The following is a 10,426-nucleotide window of genomic DNA, read 5'->3' on the forward strand; positions in this document are numbered from 1 at the left end:
ACCATTCAAACATACACTAAGCTGGACTTTGGCCTTTTATTTTATTTGTGGTAAATACATACTTTAAACACTGTTAATCAGTTGCCCCATCTACCACAGTCCTCTGTCTGTCTCTCTTTCATGGCCTTGCCTTCTGTTGCTCTTTGACAAGTGGACTCAGTGATTGACAGTGACTGCACGAGACATAGACGGGAGAGTGTTTTTTGCAGGACGTTCAGTCCGAGTGTATCAAAAAGGCAACTGGGTTAAGGCAGTGAGTAGCATGTTAGGGGTCAAACTAGGGTTTTTTCATGATTCTGAATCCATTGCAGCATTTGTTTTGCACAAAAACACTCATTGGGCTAAAAACGTGGGGCTGTTTCTAGCCCAAGGAGTGTTTTTCGTGCAAAACAAATGCTTGCTCAGAATCATGAAAAAAAAAACCTAGTTCTCTATTTTTACTAATTTGAATACTTTTCAAATATACTTTCTACTTTTACTCAAGTGACATTCCGAATACAGGCCCTTTTACTTGTAACAGAGTATATTTACATGATGGTATTGCTACTTTTATTTCAGTCAGTAGGCTGCTTCTTCCCCCGCTGCTCATCAACCACTACAGTCACTACAGTATATAATAATATAAAGCGCTATATTTATCAACCTATATGGTATAGACATCAAAGGGGGCTTGAGCCCCTGCCCTTTTACTTGTCTGTAAAAAGTGCCCTCTCCAGACCATGCACGCCGTTTTCACTATGGTGAAAGAAATGAAAATGCAGCATTCAAGAGAATTGCGCCTTGTCCAAACTCTCCTGAATGTATTACGATCTCCTGAGATCTTATGTTGAAAGAATTGCCCTCTCTGAGTAAAAATCCATGCCGTTACACCACATCTCCGGTATTGATTTGATTATGCTTAGTTCAGAGTGGTATCAAGCACCGAACATAATTTTCGATATTTTCACCAAAAGGCCCTTTTAGAGATTTCAGCCCCTGCCTATATAACATTCTCTGCACGTCCCTGCCTGCACCATTATCCAGGGGCGTCAATTGGGTATGGCAGGGGTATGCAGCTTTTTATGCAGAATTTCTCTTTGTCTATCTGTGCTGGGTATTATGTTGTTAAATTACAGTAAAATAACTACAAATGCAAAATTTTACAAAATGGTCACTTTAACAAGGTAGCCTTTTATAATTATATTCTCCACACTTTTATTCTCCTCATCTTGACAAAATGGTATATTCTCAGGTTCCGTATAGGTCAGCTGCACAGGTGCAATGCATTATCGTTAATTGTGGCATGTTTACTAACATGTTTAGCTGCACTTGAACAACTGTTCCAGGCTGCCATATCCAGCCCAAGAAATCATAGAAACGGGGGGGAAAATAAAATGTACTTCTTAAAACAAATGTATCATGCTTGTTGCTAAGGTACATGACTGGTGTCTTGCACGCGCGCCTTTGCGCACGTGCAAGACCAGTCATGTTGCCATACCTTAGCTTTTTCTTAACTGACGACACTGCCATTATCCCCCCCTAAAAGGAAAAGAAAACAGAGACAGAAATCCAAGATCAACACTTTTATTAGGAAGGTGTGATGCCTCCTACATGCTGAGCAGCTGAGACACAAGCAGCTTATTTGTTGCAGTGGTCCCAGTTAGCTGAGACAGCAGCTTATTTGTTGCAGGGGTCCCAGTTAGCTGAGACAGCAGCTTATTTGTTGCAGGGGTCCCAGTTAGCTGAGACAGCAGCTTATTTGTTGCAGTGGTCCCAGTTGCAGCAGGTGACCCTCAGGCCCTCGGTGATGCCCAGCTTCAGACACTCCATCATCTTGTAGCAGGACTTGTGGAAGGTGTTCTCTGAAAGACAGAGAGACAGAGGTTCATCAGTGCCCATTCCAGTGGTGGAAAAAGTACTAAAATGTTTTAAAGTAAAAGTATCAACACTGCAATCTAGAAACACTCGGTTACAAGTAAATAGTCTATTTAAAAACGACTTGAGTAAAAGCGCAAAACTATTAGTGTCAAAATATACTTAAAGTACCATTTACTCATTATGCAGATGTCCAATTTCACAAGTTCACTTTGTATATGAATCTTTTGAAAATAGCAGATCTACAAGCTCACAATGCAGCGCATTGCGACACATTGTGATCTTGTATCGCCGAAGTATATATAAGTGCCAAGGCTAAAGTGGTTAATGCATGTTTCGTAATGATATTTTTTTTTCTTTTTTCGTAATGATAATCTACAAAGTAATAACTAGTAACTAACGTTTTCAAATAATCGTAGTGGAGTAAAAATACAATATTTGCCTCTGAGATGTCGTGGAGTAGAAGTAAAAGTATTGAGAATTGGAAATGCTCCATTCAAGTAAAAATATCTAATTTATTTTATATATTGTACCTCTTGGCTCTTGCCGATTCACACGTGAGCTTGTAAATCTGCTGTTTTAGCTAGTTTCGAACACAATGTATACTGACATGTAAGTGGCTAAGTCTGACTGGGTTTTATACATTTTGTGACTTTTCCCCATTTCCGGGAAAGGCACATAGGAGGTCTCAGCCTGATAGCAAAATAATAATAAACCCCACACATTCACACACGCTTGCAAGGACTAGAGAGCCTAATTTTAAAACGATTGTGCGGCAGATGTCAAGTCATTTGTGGGTCAGTGTTCACATGATGGGAGCCTCTGTCAGCAGAGGGACTCACCATAAGGGGCAGGGTAGGTGATCTATAATGGACTCACCATAAGGGGCAGGGTAGGTGATCTATGGCAGGGGTTCCCAAACGTTTTTTGTCTCAGGGCACCCCATAAATATTGTTTTAATCTGAGGCACCCCTACATTATAATTTTCACTCCTAGCACCTTATATTTATAGCATATCGTCGTTGCCGGGTGGAAACCTTGTATGGCCAAAACCGTTTGTTTTGTATTTATCATCTATAAAATGGACTAAACTAGTGAAAACAGCAGATCTACAAGCACACAACGCCTCGCGATGCGAGGCGTTGTGTGCTTGTAGATCGGCTGTTTTGTGCGACAGAGGTCTCTGCTTGACAGTGACGATATTTTAGTGATTATGTTGTGAGGAAAACATTGAGATAATAGCCATTTTGGTTAGAACTGACTGAAAATAACTTTGCACTTCAAGTTTAAAATGATAATAAATATTTTTTAAGTGTCCAAATAAATTCCAAATATTATCAAATTATCTCGCGGCACCCCTGGACTGCCGTCACGGCACCCCAGGGTGCCCCGTCACCCACTTTGAAAACCCCTGATCTATGGACTCACCATAAGGGGCAGGGTAGGTGATCTTGGCGCAGGCATCCATGTCGGGGGAGCAGGTCTCCACCGTCTCAACACAATCTGCGTCGGGTGCCTCGCGGACACAGTTGGCACACTGAAGGGCCTCACCTGGGGAGGGAGAGAGAGAGAGAAATAAATTAAGTGTTTGTATTTCTGTTCACACGTGACTTATTCAAGATCACAACAAGTTCATATGATGTATTATGAAAAGACCTTCTAGAGAGCATACATGGGCAACTGGTGGCCCTCACCTTCACTTAATGCGGCCCACAAGTTAATATTGAAATAGTGATGTTCTGTATTATTGACATGACCCGCTTTAATTAGGCCTACTTTAGTCTATATTTGTAGCTTAATGACTAGTGTTGAAATTGTATTGTATTTGTCCAGTGTAGTTGTATTTAAGTTCATGAGTTAACATAAGTATAACTAAATGCATTTTAAATTAAATAAAAATGATTCCAATTCAAAAATCTACAAGCTCAAAACGCGTTGACGCGTTTTGAGCTTGTAGATCATCTATTTTTGCTACTTTTGTGTGACACGGAAATGTCATTTAGTCTACAAAAAAAGTTAAAATAAGGAGAAACAAGGTTTCTGCCCAATTGTATGCATTGTGGCCCTCTGGAGTGAGTGTGGAAATATAGTTAAATAAAAAAATAAAAAAAAATAATATAAATAAAGTTGCCCACCCCTGTTCTAGAGCAGTAACTTTTACATTTCAAGTTTTCCCCTCAACTCTCTGACAGTATACAAATGGAACCAAATGGACCCGTTACAGACTTGTATGGGTCAATTTATACCCCCTTAAAGGAACCCACAGAGAAGCACTGTTCTAGAGGAAGTTAAGAAAAGCTTACTGTAGGTGACGGCCGCCAGCAGAAGGACAGCGAAAACAAAAACCTTCATCTCGTCTTTTTTTCTTCTGACTTCTGCAGGGGAAAAACAAAAACAGTTTTGCATATGTTATATATTTTTTTCCTCTCTTTTCAACAAGACACAGGCAAAAATATAAATATTTCAAAGGGAGCGGCAGACCTCTTACCTTCTGAACTCTGAACGCAGGTGACTGTGTGCCCGGCCTTCCTCTCCCCTTGACTTTTATAGCGGACGGATGTCTGATAACTGTGGGAGAGGGACCAGGTTGCATCAATGTTTGTACCCGCCGTACGTGGAATAAAAGTAGGGCTACGTAGAGAGATATGGTGGGGAAAAACATCACCTTGGATCTCTAATCACACACGCACACGCACACACACACACACACACACACACACACACACACACACACACACACACACACACACACACACACACACACACACACACACAGTAGTTTGGGTTGAGGTTCTATGAGGACACCTCAGTGTGACACATCAGCTGCACCCTTCTTTTCTTAACTTTCTGTCACACACGTTTGTATCCCTCCATGGCGAGGTCCCTGATAATAAATGATATATTATTTACGGGTGCATATGAATTCAATGATTGTGTTTAAGCAGATTATAATACGTTAAAATGTTTATGATGCATTGTAGACATGGCCATCATCGAAAGCGTTACCTCTTCTATCTATAGCAGGGGTCGGTAACCTTTTTGATATGAAATGCCATGTTCTAATTTTCTTGATAGTCAGTGTGCCATGCATGTCAACATTAAGTTAAATTGTGACGTCACACCACGTCAAAATGTTATATTTTCCAATAGATTTTGATTTTTGATTTGATTTTGACTTTTTTTTTATACACGCATCCACAGTAATAGCTCACAACACATTACCATTACAGCCCATTTTGAGCTTGTAGATCAGATATTTTTTAAACACTTTGATAAATCTTGAAAAATCTTCCCAGGCAGAAAATATTTTCAAGTGGGGGTCTACAGAATGCATGTCAATTTGGGGGTCCTTGACATGAAAATGTTTAGAACCACTTTCAACAGGTCTGAAAATTGCATCCCAACCCAAAATGACCCAGTTGAGTTGAAGCCCAAGCCCCATACTCACCCTCCTATCTTCCAGACTGCATACGCAGTTAGAGAATTATGTGCAGGATGTAATTTTACACATACATTTTAAGACAGAAATCCTCTCTCACACACTTCTGCCAGCGTGCCAGTGATCACTCTCCCCTGTGCCAATGTTGGCACCGAGCCTATAAGGTTGCCTACCCCTGCTCTATAGTCATTACTCCAGCTCTATTCTACACCAGTGGATTGATATAGACCTGATGCAGCCAATGAAAGGAGGAATGTCAAAGGACCAGACAAAGTGGTCCGTTTGGTGTCTATGACATGGGTTCTCAAACTCGTTGGGCTCAGGTCACCCCTGAAAATAACCTCTTCATCCAAGGCACCCCAGAATTACACTGATACTAATGTAGCACCTTACATGTATGACATATAGATAAATAAGCGGTGTTTCTCAATTCTTTTTGGCTGCAGTACCCCCTTACACTGATTTCTGAATCCAAGTACCCCCTTCCCCTGACTATACAGCAAAATGTACATCAAATGTCCAGTTCCAATGCCAGTAATTGATGTCATTTGGTTTAGAAATGTAGAGATGAGCAGGTTTACACAAACTCTGTCAATGTTTTATCATTACCAACAGTAAAATACATATTTCCATTTTCTATTTTTTTTTCACGTACCCCCGCGTACCTACGGACCCCCATTTGAGAAACACTGGGCTACAGTATGCCAAAAGGAAAACTTGAGAGATTAGGCTATCCGTTTACGCAGGACAGATTGAGAATATCTTTATACTCGACATTTAACCATTTGCAACCAAGTGCAACTCAAGTCTGTTTTACTCAGTATAGACTAAGTGGTTAAACTGAAGTGATATTGATGAATTCCACATATATGTTTTCTGCTGCACCCCTGGTCTTGTGTCGTGGCACCCTAGGGTGCCTCTGCACCCACTGAACCCATTATTTCTATGAAATAATCAGCAGTGAGTCATGTCTGATGTGTGTGTGGGTGCCAAGACTGCTGTCTAAACAACCCTCCACAAGGCTGCATGGGACTTGCCCCAGATGTCGGTGCCATGTGACAGAATTGGCACTCTGGCTGTGACCCTGGGAAGAATGTATTTCTCAACAGATTACACTCATGAAAAAGCAAATTGCCATTGTGAAGACACAAAGACAACTCTTAGCAATATAAAATTAGGACTATTAGGTTATTCACTATAAGAAATATATGACATCTTCAAAATGGAAAAGCTAACTTACCTCCTTAGGTAAGGTCTACCAAATTTGGAAAAAGCAGACTTTTTATAACCCCATTGATCCTCCTGCTAGTAAGGGGATTTTATACGATATTTGACCAATCTGCGAAGTAAATCGTTACCAAGAAATGTATTCACCAATGTGTTTCTAAAGGTGTGTAATAATATGTACTAAAAGGTTGAAATTCAACTCCCGGGGGAAACCTCATAAAAAAACTGATTTGTGTTTGTGTCCCATTAATTTACTACAGGAAAAAAATACAAAAAAGAAATCTGCTTTAAGTAGCATGTGAGGGGTCAAACTAGGGGTTTTTCATGATGCTGAATCCATTGCAAGCATTTGTTTTGCATGAAAAACATTCCTTGGGCTAAAATCGGACCCACAAAACGATGGTTTAGTGATGAATCATCACTTTTCACAGTTTTGTGGGGGCCATTTGTCGCCCATGGAATGTTTTTCGTGCAGAACAAATGCTTGCAATGGATTCAGCATCATGAAAAAACCCTGGTTTGACCGCTCACATGTTACTTAAAGCAGATTTTTTATTTAAATGTTTTCCTGTATAGTAAAGTTAATGGGACACAAACACGATTTTTTTTATGAGGTTTCCTCCGGGAGTTGAATTTCAACCTTTTAGTACACACCTTTAGAAACACATTGGTGAAGAAATTTCTTGGTAACGATTTACTTCGCAGATTTTCTTATGTTCCCCTTACTATGCTTATAATAGGTCTATACTTTTACTAAGCCATTGTACCCCTCCCTCATACTGTATGGTTGTATTCCATTATGTGAACTTGGTTCCTTTCTCTTTTATCGCCATGTGTCTCTTCAGCAGTAATGTAAATACTTTCTTTAGTGTGTGTTTATTTTTATTTTCTTATTGAGAAGTGATACCTGTACGCCATTGAAAAGTGTTGTCTTTTGGGTAAAAGAACTACAGTAAGGACTATTATTTTAAACAGTGTTTGTAATCTCTCCAGTAGTGCACTTGGGAGAACCAAGTGCTATGCAAAGACAGCAGGGAAAAAAGGAAGGAAAACAAAAAATATGGGCAAATGTGAGAAATTGTGATAGGCCTACACTGTATTGTCAATTATAATGTGCACAATGAAACAAATATTTTCAAAAAGAAAAAAAAAAATATATATATATAGGACTACATATGACAGCCAGGGATGAGCAGAGTTGCCACACATCTTTGTAAGAGTCGGCGCTATAGTGCTGCCTATGGGCATTTAGAGATCACCAGTTACTGGAGTAAGAGAGGAAACGACCGCTTTACCTACCCAGGACGGAGATGTGAGAGATTAGGAAAATCTTTTGTACCGGCTGCCCTTAAGCTGTACAACGAGACACATAACAGACGCTTGAAAAGGTCTCCCTTCCTAACTTAGACTGACGGAACCATTGCTGTATTGACTTTGACCTCTAAGGACCGTCCAGGAAGAGTGCTCATGTGCGTCTTGCGGTGACACGCTTCCTAGTTTCTTCTTTTTTCGCACTGATTTTTGACATTGCACTATTAGGTTGTGTTGGTAGTTTCTGAGTATTTTTGCTTTATTTAACAATGACAGTGAGATACTTGTTTGCACTAACTAACATTGACTGCTATGGTCTCTTTTGCAAGACACTTTATGTATATATACTTATATATTATTCGCCCCCTCTATTGATGAACCGTCTCTTTATTGGTACTGTACTGCTCTTGTCTTTGTTTTCTTTTTTTCCCCCCTCTTATCTATCTTTTCTTACGTCTCTGTAACTTTGTAAATAACTGTATACTGCTGTGCTTCTACTGGACAACTGAATTTCCCCCTTGGGATAATAAAGGTATCTATCTATCTATCTAGAACATTGGTTCTCAAAGTGGGGTCCGGGGACCCCCCTGCGGTCCTTGAGGGAGTTCTAGGGGGTCCCCAGCTAAATGATAGTTAGGAACCAAATGGACCCTTATGGGTATGTAATTCGGAGAGTGTACAAATGTAATTTGCACGCGGGAGGGCAGTGCTAGCTGTCTGTTTGGAGTTTGCAGAGGACGACATCGGCTAATGTCTCCTAGAACAGGGAAGACAGCTAGGAAGGACAAACATGGACAAACCACTGACCGTGCAGTGCACTAGGAAGGAAAAACCTGGACAAACCACTGACCGTGCAGTGCACTAGGAAGGACAGACCTGGACAAACCACTGACCGTGCAGTGCACTAGGAAGGACAGACCTGGACAAACCACTGACCGTGCAGTGCACTAGGAAGGACAGACCTGGACGAAACCACTGACCGTGCAGTGCACTAGGATGGACAGACCTGGACAAACCACTGACCGTGCAGTGCACTAGGAAGGACAAACCTGGACAAAACACTGACCGTGCAGCGCACTAGGATGGACAGACCTGGACAAACCACTGACCGTGCAGCCTAGGAAGGCCTCATGGGTTGCTGTGTGACAGCCAAGAGAATACTCGGCATGTGCACTTTCTGGCTCTCTCTACAGCAGGGATCCCATACTTACACACTTCGCCATGTTTTCAACATTATCTTCATAACATTAGATCTGCCATTTTCACTAGTTTTATGCAACACTTTTGTATGATGAATTAGGGCTTTAATTTACCAAAAAAAATGTAAAATGTTGGAGATACGAGGTTTCTGCCTGACAGTGATGATTTATATCTGTGTCTCTGTGTGGACAGGTCAGATACCTGACTTAAACCCTTTATTGATGCATTAGAGCCTTTCCTTTTTATGTGTTTTATTATGTAGATTTTATGTGAAAATACCTATGTATTAATGAAAAACAAAACAACATAAATATGCACACACATAAAGTAGTACTGTATTACTGACTCCTCAGGACCAGTATGTCTCCATCTTGTGGTAAATATGTTGATTGCAACAAGGAGTAAAATCTTTGAGTGGGGGTGTGCATGCGTTTATGTAGGCTATGTGTGCACACACAGCACACACACAACACTTCACGTGTTTTCTTCCTGCATCCATACATTCATAAATAACTTTTAAAATGGTTTCCCTATTTTGGGAATATCATTACAGGCGAAAGATAAAATGAAAAACAAAGCTGCACAATATGTAGCATTCCTGTTCTACCCATGAGTTGATCCCAGTGCTGATCTTTTTCTTACCACTGATCTAACAGAGCCTGCCTGCTCGCTCAAGGGAGAAATAGACTTTTCTACCACTTTTTGTGGTCACATGTTCAGATACTGGATTCTGATTGGCTTAAAACAGTGGTAAATCAGTCAACAACCTTGAGTTGGCTCATTGCATGGACCCCGCCCACTGAAACAATTAATGACTGCAACTAAATAACCTTGCAAGTTACAACTGTGTTTTCTTTCATTTCTATGGTAGAAGTGGTAGAAAAGCAATTTACCATTCGAGGGTCGTGGGTTGTTGGCTGATTTACCACTGTTTCAGGGTTGTGGCACGAGATAAATCAGCCAACAACCCACTCCCTCTCATGGTAAATGGCTTACTTGACCTTCAGGTCAAGATTCGTGGAAAAATAAAAAGAGGATGGTGTCAAAGGTCATGTTAGTCAGTGGTGCTCAAACCTTTTCCTGTCAAAATTATATTTGTTTGGCCGCTGACACTCAAAAAAACAATATATTAAATTTTACACTCTTGAGAGTGGACCCTTACTGGTCCATTTGGTTTCATTTTACACTCAAGAGTTAAACTAGGCCTATTGTTAAACATCTGTATTACTCAGTGTTGGAGAAGTTAAAGTTACATGTAACTGAGTTACATAACTAAGTTACATTTTGCTGTAACTTGCTTTTGTAACTCGTCAAGTAACTGAGATACTTTTTGGGTCATTTTTGGCTCATGTTTGTTTCATGTACATCAAATGTACATTCTCAATTTAACGCTGA

Source organism: Nannobrachium achirus (assembly GCF_963921795.1).
Source record: "Nannobrachium achirus genome assembly, chromosome: 6".
Lineage (NCBI taxonomy): Eukaryota > Metazoa > Chordata > Actinopteri > Myctophiformes > Myctophidae > Nannobrachium > Nannobrachium achirus.